The sequence below is a fragment of the Pseudorca crassidens genome, chromosome 16 (assembly GCF_039906515.1).
Source record: "Pseudorca crassidens isolate mPseCra1 chromosome 16, mPseCra1.hap1, whole genome shotgun sequence".
Lineage (NCBI taxonomy): Eukaryota > Metazoa > Chordata > Mammalia > Artiodactyla > Delphinidae > Pseudorca > Pseudorca crassidens.
This window is the reverse complement of record NC_090311.1, coordinates 73,700,702-73,715,162: the sequence shown is the minus strand read 5'-3', so window position 1 is coordinate 73,715,162 and position 14,461 is coordinate 73,700,702. Positions and strand designations below refer to the sequence as shown.

At 41.1% G+C, this 14,461-nt stretch overlaps 1 protein-coding gene and 1 long non-coding RNA gene across 11 annotated transcripts in view; one reads left to right on the top strand and one right to left on the bottom strand.

The window, feature by feature from the left end:
- The window catches only part of BICC1 (BicC family RNA binding protein 1), a 302,473-nt gene that overhangs the window by 74,107 nt on the left and 213,905 nt on the right, over nucleotides 1-14,461 (top strand). The window lies entirely within an intron of this gene.
- On the bottom strand, nucleotides 1,310-9,797 carry LOC137208550 (uncharacterized). The gene is made up of 3 exons (XR_010935659.1): nucleotides 9,722-9,797; nucleotides 2,010-2,038; nucleotides 1,310-1,471 (listed from the first exon to the last, which is right to left on the bottom strand). It is a non-coding gene; the product is annotated as an uncharacterized lncRNA (long non-coding RNA).

The following is a 14,461-nucleotide window of genomic DNA, read 5'->3' as shown; positions in this document are numbered from 1 at the left end:
AGAAGATGCCGGTTCTCTGAATATGAGGCACCTAGAGTTGTCTCAGAAAGGCTGATGTGTCCTCAGGAGTCGAGCTGTCTGCTTTTTGACCCCGTGGACCCCCAGCTTCTCAAAACATACTCTCTCCTTGTGGACTGTGGAGTGAGTGAATTGCTCTGAATTCTTTTTGCACCTAGTTCTGTTTCTCAGGTCTGCCACCAAGTTTCATAGGTTTGCTAACCGCATATAAAGTAGTGCTTAGCAGTGTTTTTCAAGATGAGGTGGTGGTGCATGTATTTCTAGAATACATAGAGTATATTTCCCAGAATGTGACAAACCTTCGTATTTTCTGCATACTTTTTATAATTTTATAGATGCGATTTTATGATGTTCTCAACTTCTCCTCCCTGGAATGAAAGTTCCCACAGAAAACCTTGTTAGAGGATAAGTAGTCTCTAATAAATATCTTGTTCATTATATTAATTGGTCTTATCTGGACACAGTCCTTTCTTCAGGTGTCATGATGAGAAATACATGCAGTATTCCACATATGGCTATTAGTTTGGGATAATATTCTTTGCTCTCTCTTTTGTCATTGTTCATTTTTTTTCTTTGGTGAGGGCTGGGGGGAAGATGGTGGAGAAAGTTGGGGACAGTTAGATTTTGAGTCACTTGATACCGACCAGGGTTCTTGGCCTTCCCCAGTCAATAGAAATTGACCAGAGGCCAGACAGGAAATTCAGGCAAGACTTTATTGGGTCCCCTGCTGCAGCAGGGGGTAGCGAGTCTCCCTTGTGTGTCCCCACCTTAGGGGGGACCAGCTTGTTCCTTGTATGGGGTGGTAGGGGCGTGTCTGGGGGTAGGGCTGGAGGGGCTGCTTAGGTGGTCTGCCCAGCCCTCTGGTGGTGGTGTGTGCAGGGGGTGAGCGCAGTTCCCTGCTTTTGCTCCCAGCTCTTCGGAAGTGGCAGTTGAGGTTTTTTGGTCTTTTTGTATCTTTCGTCCAGAATTTGCCGGCATGCATGTGGTTATTTTTAGTCGCTTATAGTTTCTTTGTATTTTGTTTCCAGTTCCCTGCTTTTGCTCCCAGCTCCTCGGAAGTGGCCGTTGAGGTTTTTTGGTCTCTTTGTATCTTTCGTCCAGAATTTGCTGGCATGCATGTGGTTATTTTTAGCCACTTATAGTTTCTTTGTATTTCGTTGCTGAAGGAGAGGTTCATCCAGGTGCAAGCACTGCAGCAAAGGGTTCCAGGTCCCAGCCTGTCTCATTCTCCCCCGAGAGACTCTACACCCTTATCCTTAAGGGGTAAGGGACCGAAGGTCTCTTCTTCTGAAACTTCTTTCTGCTGGACAGGGGCCGCAGACCCTAGCCTACCCTAGAGATGTAGAAGTCCCTTGCTAACTGTTCCAAGGACCTATAGGGACCTGGGCCACCCTCTGCTGGAATGGATTGAATTCCTTGAGCCATCATGAGCCTTGCTTCAAACTGTTGCAGCCTAGAAGACACAAGCTCAATCAGAAGGTTAAATAAACAAGGGCTAAAAAGGAGAACAACAACAATAGCCATTAAAGGGCCTACAGGGACTTCCCTGGTGGCACAGTAGTTAAGACTGCATGCTCCCAATGCAGGGGGCCCGGGTTCGATCCCTGGCCAGGGAACTAGATCCCACATGCATGCCGCAACTAGGAGTTCTCAGGCCACAACTAAGGAGCCCGCCTGGCGCAACTAAGACCCGGTGCAACCAAATAAATAAATAAATAAATACTAAAAAAAAGGAGGGGGGAGCCTAGAAAGGGAAGGAACCAGGTTAACTTTGGGGGCGCGTCTGTGAGCAGAGAGGGAAAGCCCCAATAAAGCCTTGCCTGAATTTCTTGTCTGGCCTCTAGGCAATTTCTGTTGATTGGGGAAGACCAAGCACCCTGGTCAGTATCAACTATCTTTAGAGAATAGTCTCCAGTGATGTTGATTTTCTTCCTAACTGTAAGTCCTTCAAATAATTTTTAAACAATTCTTCTTAATTTTCTCTTACTTACCTGTCCTCTTCTTCTCCCATCATTTCCACCTGGAAGAGGGAAGGACACAGTAGCAGATCAGTGTGGATTGCTTGACCAAGGAGCATCTCCATTTAAAAAATTTGAGACCAGTTTCCCTGCCTTTCAGGGGCAGGACGGTGACAAGTACAGGAGACTTTTTTTTCTGGTGGGAGTATTTCTTCATACACTGTAGCTACTTGAGTGCCTCCCAGAGAGCATTCTTGCTTGAACCAATGCAATTTTGATTGCCTTTCGCAAAATCTAGTAGAACAGGGATGGGAAGGAACACCCGCACTTTTGTTTTGTGATTCCTTGCGCTTTCAGACGTTCTTTGGGCAAAGATTGGCTACGAATTGCTTCAAGATGCATCCACTGAAGCTCGAGATATTCTTTCTTCAGTGCTGGAGGTGAACTCTTTGTTCTTCCCTTGGCCCTCATTGTCTCTGCTCGTGAGTGTGAGGGGGTTTCTCTTGGTGTGAACAGCAGCGCTATTTTGAGAAGTTGACGCTCAGCCCTTGCTGCTATAACAGGCATGTAACATAGCACCCCATTTTTCAAAACCGTTTTTGTTGGCTCGTGATTTGTGCTCGTAAAACGTGCTTATTTGGAAGCCCCACAGCTGTAGAGTTCTGTTTATAGACACTGAGCAGGTACAGTTAAGCTGACTGCCTTGTACAGGGGAAGAGTCTGTGTAGAATCAGAACCAGGGAATGGGAAGGTGGAGGCTGTCTCTACCTCACAACAGTGGGAGGAGCTTGGCAGCACCTACTAGAAGGCAGGCATTCTAGCTTGGGTAGACTTTTGAAGAATTTGGGCAAGATGTACTGTTTGGTACATTTGTTTTGACTTTGTTAACCTTTTTTTTTTTAAATTGGAGTATAGTTGATTGACAATGTTATGCTAGTTTCTGCTGTACAGTAAAGTGAATCGGTTATACATATACGTATATCCACTCTTCTTTAGATTCCTTTCCCATATAGGCCATTACAGTACTGAGTAGAGTTCCCTGTGCCATACAGTAGGTCCTTATTACTTATCTGTTTTATATATAGTAGTGTGTATATGTCAGTCCCAGTCTCCTAGTTTATCCCTCTGCTTGACGTCGTTAATCTTAAATAGCCTTTGTAAATACAGGTTCTACTGGGTTTAGTTAGATACATGAGTTAATACAAATTCATAAAGTTCTTATTTTTTCAAAGGAGATAATTTTGAAAATGATTAGACTTATGATAAAAACTCTTAAGTGGTTTTTACTTTTAGGTATGTGTGTGTCTATACTTTTTTGGGGTCATTTTCAGAGTACTGCAGCTGTAGCCCAAGAAAAATTGGGAAGTGAAAAAAAATACTATAATATAGTAATCATGTTCTTTCATAGCATACACATTTTGGCCTTTTGATGAACATCCCTAGTTTTTGTGTGTATATTTAAAAAATAATAGTTGTAATCATATTTCACATACAATTTTATGACCCATTTAAAAATCATGCCTATTTAAAAGTTTTATTTTTACTGGATAGTTTATTATAATCATTTTTTCTTTACTGCTTCACCTTTTGCAAATCATCAAAACCATCTTTTCAAATAACTTTAAAATGTTTGAATAAGTGCCTATATCTAAATTTTCTTAATTCTCATATTGCTTTTGCCATGCCTTTTGCTTATTTTAAATATTACTAAAATGAACACATTTGTGCTGATAGTTTTTCCTCTCTATTTCACGTTTTGGGTTATATTCTTAGGACCTAGTCTCCTAGATAGAATAACAATTCTTTTTTTTTAAAATAAATTTCTTTATTGATTGATTGATTGCTGCGCTGGGTCTTTGTTGCTACGCCTGGGCTTTCTCTAGTTGCAGCGAGCGGGTGCTACTCTTTGTGGCGGAGCGCGGGCTTCTCATCGCGGTGGCTTCTCTTGTTGTGGAGCACAGGCTCTAGGCACGTGGGCGTCAGTAGTTGGGGCGTGTGGGCTCAGTAATTGTGGCTCGCGGGCTCTAGAGCGTAGGCTCAGTAGTTGTGGCACACGGGCTTAGTTGCTCCGTGGCATGTGGGATCTTCGCGGACCAGTGCTTGAACCCCTGTCCCCTGCATTGGCAGGCAGATTCTTAACCACTGTGCCACCAGGCAAGCCCTACAATTATTCTTTATGTAAACCAAATTACTTTCCAAGATGATTATGTGAATTTATACTTCACTCTGCAAGCACTATATTCTTACTGACGCTCACGGTATTACTGAATTTCATGGTTATTATAACATAGTTTTAGAAATTATAAAACCTTGAGATAAAATCTTTAAATTCTCTGGGAAAATACACCATTTAAAAAAAAGGATGGATGCAGGTATTACATCTGACCCCTTATATCAATAATTTATTTTCACACCATTCTGAAATTAACCTAAACAGAGTTAGCAAAATCAGAAAGATAATCTAGAGTATTTTACACTTTATGTTTCAGGATAGGTGCTTTAAGCATGGACACCCAGAGCCTGACAGAGCATTGCCCACTGTCAACCCAGGGCTGGCAAAGAAATTTTCATTACCTTTTCAGAAAAGCTTGAATATTTTGAGACTGGTAAATAATCAAGGCCTGAGACATTTAAGTTCCTTGAACTTAAGAAAAATGAGTTTAAACTTCCCAAAGTAAACAGAGTACAAAAAGCTGCTGAGAAGATAGAAGAAAATGAATACATCCAGGCCCACATTGCTATTACAGCAGATTAATTTTAATTGAGATAGAATGTGATCCTTAACCAAAGTTACAATTCTGGGAAGAAGAATAAAGCTATGGCTTAGAATATGACCACCACGTTTGCATCGTAAATATACGCACATATTTTATGAAAGGAAATCGAGGTAACGATATCGGTTATAACTTTTATCCTAGGCCAAAGACTATTACCTTAAAATTACTCCTCAAGCATTGTTTGAGATGAAAACCACATTTAAAGGTAGTTTTCTGCCTACTGATGAAAAATGAATTCATGTTAACCAACCAAGGCCTTTAAATGGAATAAATTATACTCAGATGTTAGATTTCGATCAGCTTTAACAAAAACAAATGATTCTTTTCAGAGATGAGAATTGATGGCTTAGCCCTCAAAGAGTTTATCTTTTTTCAGACTAAATGTCTTGAGAGGAGGGCATCTGCTTAATTTCCTAAAATCAGGCTTGTGATTTATCGGCGGCAAACTGCTGAGTTTAAGAAATGAGAGCTCCCCTAAATGTTTTCCTAGGCGTTCCGAATGAGGATGCCTTGATCTGTAGTAACTTGATTATGCAGAGCCACGTTTTACAGAAGGTGGAATTGTGCAGCTGGCTGTGGAGGAAGGACCGGGTGGGGTCGTAGGTCAGATCCTCTCTGAATGACTTCCTTTGCTGTCTTGCATATCTGAACTCGTTCCATAAACCTGTAGATTATAGACCCCGTCCTCTTGAGTGGAGGAAAACGTTCTCCAGGCCTACTGAACACCTGCTGATTATATTAGCACTTGAGACCTCTTCTAATGAGATACAGTGTGAGGCAGTGTTGGCTCAACAGGCCTTGAGTAGAGCAAGTTGAGAAAAGGCTGGAAGCAGTTTTCACAGTAACATGTAAGTCTGTGACTGCTTCTTCCATCATTTAGTTAGCCCAGAAAACTTCTCGAGGCTGTAGTGAATTAGGCTGCCTATCCAGAGCACTGGCGTGGCCTTAATGCCGAGAATGACTTAGGTTGTCAGATTTAAATCCTTTACTTGCCTCAGAATAATTGTATTTCTCTGTAGCCCTGGGGTTCAGGTGAAAAGTGCAGTGGATGGCGATGGGCAGCTGGCTAGGATGATAGAAAACCAATTTGACTGAGAGTTTGGAAGGAAAAGCACTGACATCACCACGTGATTTTGGCAGTGTCTCAATGCTCGAGACTTAACTGTGTGTGAGAATTATCTGATGTGTTTATAAAAATGCAGATTCCCAGGCCCCCACAATGATTAAGATTCACTGGGATCTGAGGGTAGGGCCCACGAATATGATTTTTTTTTCCATGAGCACCCGTCTCCCCGCCGTGTGTCTTTGAGCTGCTATAACTACAGTCCACTGGAATATTAGAAAGCCCTTGTCCAGTTGGTTTGTTTGCTTCAGCAGATTATTTGAGCTCGTGGGAGCATCCAGTGAAAAAAAGGTAAATTTTGTGATATAGTTAAATGTATTGACAACTTAAAAGATTATGGAAAGACCGTGTGAATTAATTGTTCATTTGGTAGTTCACGGGTTACTTTTGTGGAGCAAGTGAAAGTATATAGACGGTACCTTGACAGAGGTGGAGTCCTCCTTGTAGTGAAGATGACAATCTTCCGTCATAGTTATTAGAGTGGGAGGACAGCGACATTCTGTTGGTACAATTTCTAAAGTCATAGAAGAGTGGACAGCTAGACGCTCATTTAGTACTAGATTTAGTGCATAAGTAATATGAAGCATCACCAATATTGGGTAGGCCTGGGTAATTGTTCTTAATGATCTTCAGATACGTTCAGATCTGTCTGTTATGTGCAAAGACCTGTCTTGTTTTTTGACTGCTGCGGGCGTCGTCTGCCCCACTGCCTTTCCATTTGGCTCGCCGTTTTCTGCTCTGTCTTCCCACTGGATTCTGCACTGCCAAGAAGACTTCAAAGCAAAAGGGCTCCTCCAGTCTGTTGCCCCTTGAGTGGTTCACTTAACCACCTTTGTCCCCTGACATTCCTAGTGTGGTGCTGCCCAGTCCCACTCTGGGGAGGTGGGAAAGCGGAACCCACTTGCAAGAAGCCTTGCTACTGCTGTCTTTGTTTGTTTTTTTTTTTTGGCTGCGCCACGCAGCATGCAGGATCTTTGTTCCCCAACCAGGGATCGAACCCGTGCCTCCTCCAGTGGAAGCATGGAGCCCTAACTGCTGGACCACCAGGGAATTCCTGCTACTGCTGTCTTGAAGGCTGCAGTGAAAAAGTAACATTTTCTTTTTGCTGCTGTTGTTTCATTGTCTGATACTTAAACCACTCAACTTTAACCAGAATCTTTTAAAATAAGATGTCAGTATAAATATTATGAGGTCAAAATAAAAAAAAATTAAGCAAAAGCATATTTACTATCTTTACAAATCATGGAAGAACATTAGGTCGACTTTGTACTTAGCAAGTGTAGTTGTAATGGCCTTAGGCCAGATTTTCACACTTGTCCATTATGTTCTTTCTGTGGCCAGAGTACTGAAATTGGCCAGTATATTAAAAATGATCAAACAATACATACATATGGTTTAAAAATGAAATTGTATAAAAAGGCTTATTAAAAAATCATAGTACCCTTATCTACAACACCATGTTCTGTTCCTTAGATGAAGCCACTTTTTACTCTTTGAGCTGTTTCTCCTAGTATTGTTTCTCCATTTTCTAAATAATCTATTCTTATTGCTTTCTCTTGATTCATTTCTTTCATACATATTCTGCTGTACTCTTGTGTGGTAGAAAGGATTTAGTTGTTCACTTTTCTCCTCCCTTCTCTTCCCAATAAAGTTAAATCACAAGTTTTGGTTAAATCAATATTCAATATTCAGTGTTTATATTATGTATGCTCTTGCTGTTCCCTGACAAGCCCAGGAATATACAAAGATTTCGTTTCCGTTTTTGACAGAATTTTGTTTTCCCTGGAGTTAACAATTGCCTTGTTTTTTTCCTTGAGCTTAATATTTTTATACTCATCACAGGTTCTTTCCACAACCTCTGTATCCTCTCAATATAGTTTTCTCCATGGTCAAGGTGTCAGATAATTAGTTCCTTTTTTTTTTCCCTGATAAATCTTCTTCCTGAAGTTGCTTGTCATGATCCATCCTTTGCCATTTGCCTTCTGGGCTGGCTGTACAGCTGTCATCTTGGGATGCCCTTACCATCCGAGGAATGTTTTCTGCTTCCATCCTGGAAATTCTTTTTTTCCCCCCTCTCTTCTGTCTTTAACTGTCAGTTTTCTGTATTCAGGAAAGTCTCTCACTTCCTTGGCTGAGTTCCTCATTTTGGTAGCATGCAACTTTGAATAGTGCCAGGAAGTAGTAGGGAAGTAATTTTTTTTCAACTTCGCATGCCTGAAAATGTCACTGTTTCCTTCTGCTTGACTGAAATTTTAGCCATATAAAGAATTTTGGGTTGAAAATCATTTTCCCTTAGAATTTAAGGCTTTACTTCATTATAATGTAGCTTTCTATGGCATGAATGAGAATTATGATACTATTGTAATTGCCTATGACTTGTTATAGTCTCTCTGGAAGATTTTAAGATGCTTTTAGTTCAGGCGTGAAATTTCAGTAGGCTGTGCCTTGATAAGGGTATTTTTTCATTCATTCATATCAGCTTAGATACTTAGTTTGCTTTATCAATATAGAATCATTTTAATTCTGGAAATTTTCTGGTATATTTCTTTGATATTTTCTATCCAGTTTATATATATATATATATATATATATTTTTTTTTTTTTTGGCTGCGTTGGGTCTTCGTTGCTGTGCGTGGGCTTTCTCTAGTTGCGGCGAGTGGGGACTGTTTGTTGCAGTGCGGGGGCTTCTCATTGCAGTGGCTTCTCTTGTTGAGGAGCACGGGCTCTACGTGCCGGTGCTTCAGTAGTTGTGGCATGTGGGCTCAGTAGTTGTGGCTCGTGGGCTCTAGAATGCAGGCTCAGTAGTGGTGGCACATGGGCTTAGTTACTCGGTGGCATGTGGGATCTTCCCAGACCAGGGCTCGAACCCGTGTCCCCTGCATTGGCAGGCAGGTTCTTAACCACTGCTCCATCGGGGAATCCCCTATCCAGTTTATAGTCTATCTGTTTTCTTTCTTTCTGGAAATTTGGTTAGTTGGTTTTGGACTCTTGGATTGAACTTTAAAAAAAAAAAGTTATCTTTCCTCCTTTATTTTACATACATATGTCCTCTTGTTCTCCTTTCTGGGAGATTTAAAAAATTTTCCAAATTTTGGATACTGTTGTGTTATTTTTGTTTTATTTTTAGTTTACAAGATTTTTTCTTGTTTGCTAAATATTTTTCTTTTAAAAATAGTATCCCATTTTTTGGAATGCGGTAGTTTTTCTTCTCCTTATAATACTGTAGGTTTAAAAAAATCCCCCTTCTCCTTCCTCTATCTTCCCCTGTTCCCTACCCTGTCCTTCCTTACTGTCACCTCGTCCTTCGTCTTTCTCCTCCTCCCCACATCCTCCTGCCCTGTTCTCCTTTCCTCCTCTCCTCCTCTCCCCTTTTCCCCATCCTCCTCTTCTTTTCCCTTCTTCTCCTTCCCCTTCATCTCCTCTTCCCCCTCCTCCTCCTGTCATTTTGTTTTGCTCTTGTTCATATTTTCGAGTGAGGCACTAAAACATTTTGCATTGGTGGGATTTGTTGACTGGTGGTCCTTGCCAACCAGGGAGTGACCTTGTACGCTGATACACATTTCAAGGTAAATAACTGCCCTATGGCCGTCTTATCACAGTGCAGTCCCCACCACGTAGAGCAGTACCTCAGCTAAGGTCCCGAATTAGAATATCATGCATTAGAACCACACATGTGGAGCACCTAGGAGGAAATTCTAACCCTAAGTAGGAACAGTTTTCATGGCAGTGCATGGTCCTTGAGTAAGTCTAAGTCACTGACAGTATAGAAAGGAGAAGAGGCATAGATATGCACTGTTTAGATCATTTACTGAACAACAGAACATTTGAAAAAGAAACGCCCTTACCAGTATTGTTCAGCTAAGGGTCTTGGCGTTAATGGGTAGGACACTTCTTTATCGAGCTGGATTCTTTGTGACTACCCTGGATGGGTGCTAAATGTCTGCGCCAGTGCCCCATCCTGTGGCGACACAAAACACCCACGTATTTCCGAATGCGCCTCTGAGGACTGGTGCTTCCTCAGGAGCGTCACTGTGAGCTGACTTAAGGAATTCCCGCCTCCAGTCACTGCTGTCCTTCCTCTCTGCTGTCCTGCACCCACAGCTCCTTTTAGGAAGAGGGGCTATTTTAAGTGCTCTGAGGCACATAAAAGGGAAACTAAAGTTTTTGACAGACATGGGTATTCACAGCGTTCTCCCTGACCAGATTTTACTTTCCACATCTCCCCATGTCTCAGTCCTTTCCCATGTTAAACAGTCAGCTCAGAAGCTCCCTACCATGTCCATACTTTGAATTCCTGTTACCTGTGACTCCCATATGATGTTCAACCTTTCAGAGTCTTGTCATGTTAAATTACTAACTTCAAAGAACTTACAGGTAAGACCGTAAGTTCTTTGAGGTCAAAGTTGCAGGCTTCCATTTATTAAATTCGTATCGAGTGCCTATTTGCATTTTTGGAGGTGAAAATAGAGCCTCTGGGGGGCTCCATCACTTGGAGTTACACTGCTAGTCAGTGGCAAACCTAGAGGTGTACCTAGTTTTCTCTGACTCCACAGCGTTGATCTCCTCTTTATATGCCTCAGGTGCTAAATAAGTATTGTTTAAATGAATCAGTAAATGAGTCTTTCAGCGTTAAGATGAATGGGAGCAGCCCTGATGTAAGGAAGCACATCTTTGCCCCCTCCCACCCCTGCACCCATTTTGGTGGAGGAGAATAGCAAACAGATTGCCGTGTATCCGATTTCTGCACATAACCTGAACTTTAAACATGCCTGGAACACATTTGGTTCTGATTTAAAACAAGTTGGCTTGCTCCATTGCCATGTTATTACAAACACAAAAGAAATATAAACGTCATTCTGTTAAATAACCATCCACATAAACTCTTAAATAGTTTTGGGTTGGGCCAGAGCTGGATATTAAGGAAATGGTTATTAATGTTACATATTTTATTCAAACTACTCTAATTCCTTAACCCTCCCAGCACCCCCACAAACACTAGGCAACCTTTTTCTTTTTCCCTCAAAATGTTCCCAGGGGTTTAAGACAGATACAGCTTGGATTTCAAGCTGCTGACTCCTTCTCTTTGGAAGTATTCCTTGTTTTCGGTCCTTCAGACCTGTCACTATGCTCTCTACCTGAATCTTTGCAACCCTCTTTGAGTAGTAGCAAAGTTATTATCCCCTATAGTAACACAGTGACATGCAAATGTAATGCGAACCACAGTGTAATTTAAAATTTTACAACCACACGAGAAAGAAACTGTAAACAGGTGAGGTTAATTTTAATATAGTTTTCTTTAATCCAATATATGAAAATGGTATCATTTCAACATATAATCAAAAATTATTAGTGAGGTTTTACTTTCTTTTGTACTGTCTTTGAAATCCACTGTGTTTATTCTTTCAGCACATCTGGTTCAGACTAGCCATATTTCAAGCACTCAGTAGCCACGGCAGCCGTTGGTTATCATTTTAGACAGCACAGCTCAATGGCAAGACCCATAAGCTATATAAAGGTCATGAATATCCTTTAGCTTTTCATAAAGCTAGAAGAGTGTTGCTTTAAAAAAAAAAACTAATATTATGTAAAAACTCCAAAGTTGTCAAACAGTGTTTGTGACCACAGGCCAAACTAAATGGTGCTTCAGAGGTTGCTTATGTATGAAGAAATAGGGTGTGAACCCAAGACATTTGACACGACCAAAGTTTCTGTTAATCAGTTGGACTCAAAAGTCCATTGATGTATGTCAGGGTCATTAGCCCACAAGGAAGTCTTCATTGCAGGCCAATAAATTTGAAGTCTGAATAAACTCTTAGCCAGAGTGTCTTGAAGAGTTCAAGTTAGCTTGAAGCAATGAATAATGTAATTTAGATGTTCTCAGATTTTGGTGAATATTTGTTTTCTTACGTTTGACAGCAACAGATGCTTTCTGAAACTATATAGCCTGTAGATTACAGAACGCTGGCCTTTGCTCCAGCCTCCTGCTGTGCCCTGAGTGTGGCAGGGCCACCACCAGCTTAGATTGTCCCCAGCACTGGAATATTAGCAGAGGTTTATTGCCCTGAGAGATTTAACGTGGAAAAAAAATATCCCCTGAAATCTGAATTTTGAGACGTGTAGTCTGGCTAGGACTTAATTGTTAGAGTTAGCAGGTAGAAACTTTAAAGAGGCAGCAGTGGCCCCCATTTTTAGAAGAGATCAGGACTCCTCTCCTCACCCCCATCATTATCTATGTCATTTCTATTAGTTCTGTTGAAAATTTGATGGGAAATTAAAAAAATAAAAGCCTCAGTGGATGTCTTGGATTTTTGGTGTAAGTGGCCCATACTCTTAGGTCAAATTATCATCGATGATCCATCTCTTTTCTTTCAAACTCTTAGCCATTGAGCCCTTTTAGAATGTGGTAAATCTAAATATAACATAGAAATATAATAGGTGTTATCGTTTTTATTTCATGTTTTATTTGATGTGACCTTTCAGTAAAAATGGCCTTCTTTTAATGTATAATTTATGTATAACGAGAACTGTATAGTAAAAATTTTATCCTTTTGATTCATGCATTTTAGAGAGCATCTCTTTCTGTCTTCTGGCTAGCTATGAAATTTGGATGTGACTCACAGAGGTTTTCCAAATATTGGATTGTTTAGTGTTTTCAGCTATGAAGTTTTCTCTTTCTTTCTCTCTTTCTTTCTTTCTCTCTTTCCTTCTTTCTCTCTCTCTCTGTTTCTTTCTTTCTTGGCATTCCATCCACTTTTTAAATTTTATTTAATTTTTATTGGAGTAGAGTTGATGTACAATGTTGTGTTAGTCTCAGGTGTACAGCACAGTGAATCAGCCATACATATACATATACATATACATATACAGTATCCATCCCTTTCCAGACTCCCCCACTCCCCCCATAGGCCATCACAAGGCACCAAGTAGAGTTCCCTGTGCTATACAGTAGTAGGTCCCCATCAGCCATCCATTCTATATATAGTAGTGTGTACACGCCAATCGCAATCTTCCAATTTATCCCTCCCCGCCCCTCTACCCCCTGGTAACCATAAGTTTGCTCTCCATATCCATAACTCTATCAGCTGTGAAATTTCTTACTCTAGGCATTAAGTTGTTAAAACTTCTTTACTCAGAGTTAGTTGCACATAATCAGAATTTCAATCTAGATAGTGCTAGGTTGATTAAGGTGTATGATGTTCAACACTGGGCATGATTTTATGGACTGTTATCTGTCTCTGCTATTACATTAGTGATTTGTCTCCTTTGGTAGCTTATGTCTGCATCATTTGACCTTTAGACTTTTGCCAGATTGCCTTACACTGTGGGCTGAAAATGAGGCAGTGACAAACCAGTAATGGTAAAAACTTGGTTCATTCTCAAATAGGCAGAAGTATTTCAAATGATTTTTTTTTTTTTTTTTTGGCGGTACGCGGGCCTCTCACTGTTGTGGCCTCTCCCGTTGCAGAGCACAGGCTCCGGACACGCAGGCTCAGCGGCCATGGCCCACGGGCCCAGCCGCTCCGCGGCATGTGGGATCTTCCCAGACCGGGGCACGAACCCGTGTCCCCTGCATTGGCAGGTGGACTCACAACCACTGCGCCACCAGGGAAGCCCTCAAATGATTTTAACTGATTTTTTTCCTAATTGGAGGCTATTAAAAGCTATTTATTCAAACTATTTAAAGGCATTCTGAAAAATGCAGGGCTTCGCTGGTGGCGCAGTGGTTGAGCATCTGCCTGCCAATGCAGGGGATATAGGTTCAAGCCGTGGTCCGGGAAGATCCTACATGCCGCGGAGCAGCTAAGCCCGTGCGCCACGACTACTGAGCCTGCACTCTAGAGCCCACAAGCCACAACTACTGAGCACGTGTGCCACAACTACTGAAGCCTGTGCGCCACAACTACTGAGCCTGTGCTCTAGAACTCGCAAGTCACAACTACTGAGCCTGCGTGCCCCAGCTGCTGAAGCCCACGCACCTAGAGCCTGTGCTCTGTAATGAGAAGCCACCGCAGTGAGAAGCCCGTGCACTGCAACGAAGAGTAGCCCCCACTCGCTGCAACTAGAGAAAGCAACGAAGACGCAAAGCAGTCAAAAACAAAACAAACAAATAAATAAATAAATGAAAAATGCAAAGGAGGAAGCCATAAATGACCCAATAATCCAACCACTCAAATAACACTTGTTAATATTTTGTGTTTATCCTTTAAGTCTTTTTTCCCCTAGCATATACATTACATGTATATGCACACATGATACTTCAATACAGAATTGATCATTTTGTACATCTTGTTTTATAGCCCCCTCAAATATACACAATTTATTGCATTTTTGAACATGGGAATTTTTTTAACTGCAAAAATAAAACAGTATTTAAAGAAAAAATAAGAAGATGAGGAAAACCATCCTTAAATATCCAGCCACTGTTAAGATAAATTTAATTTTTGTCTGTTTCTTGATGTTTCTCTGTAGGTATACGTGATTTTTTTTTTTCAGGGTGAGTGAATTTGATTTTGTTCTCAGTTGACTCTGGGAAGCAGGTAGGGAGTTTTAGGAATGGTGAGGTCTGAACATCCTCCCACTTACTG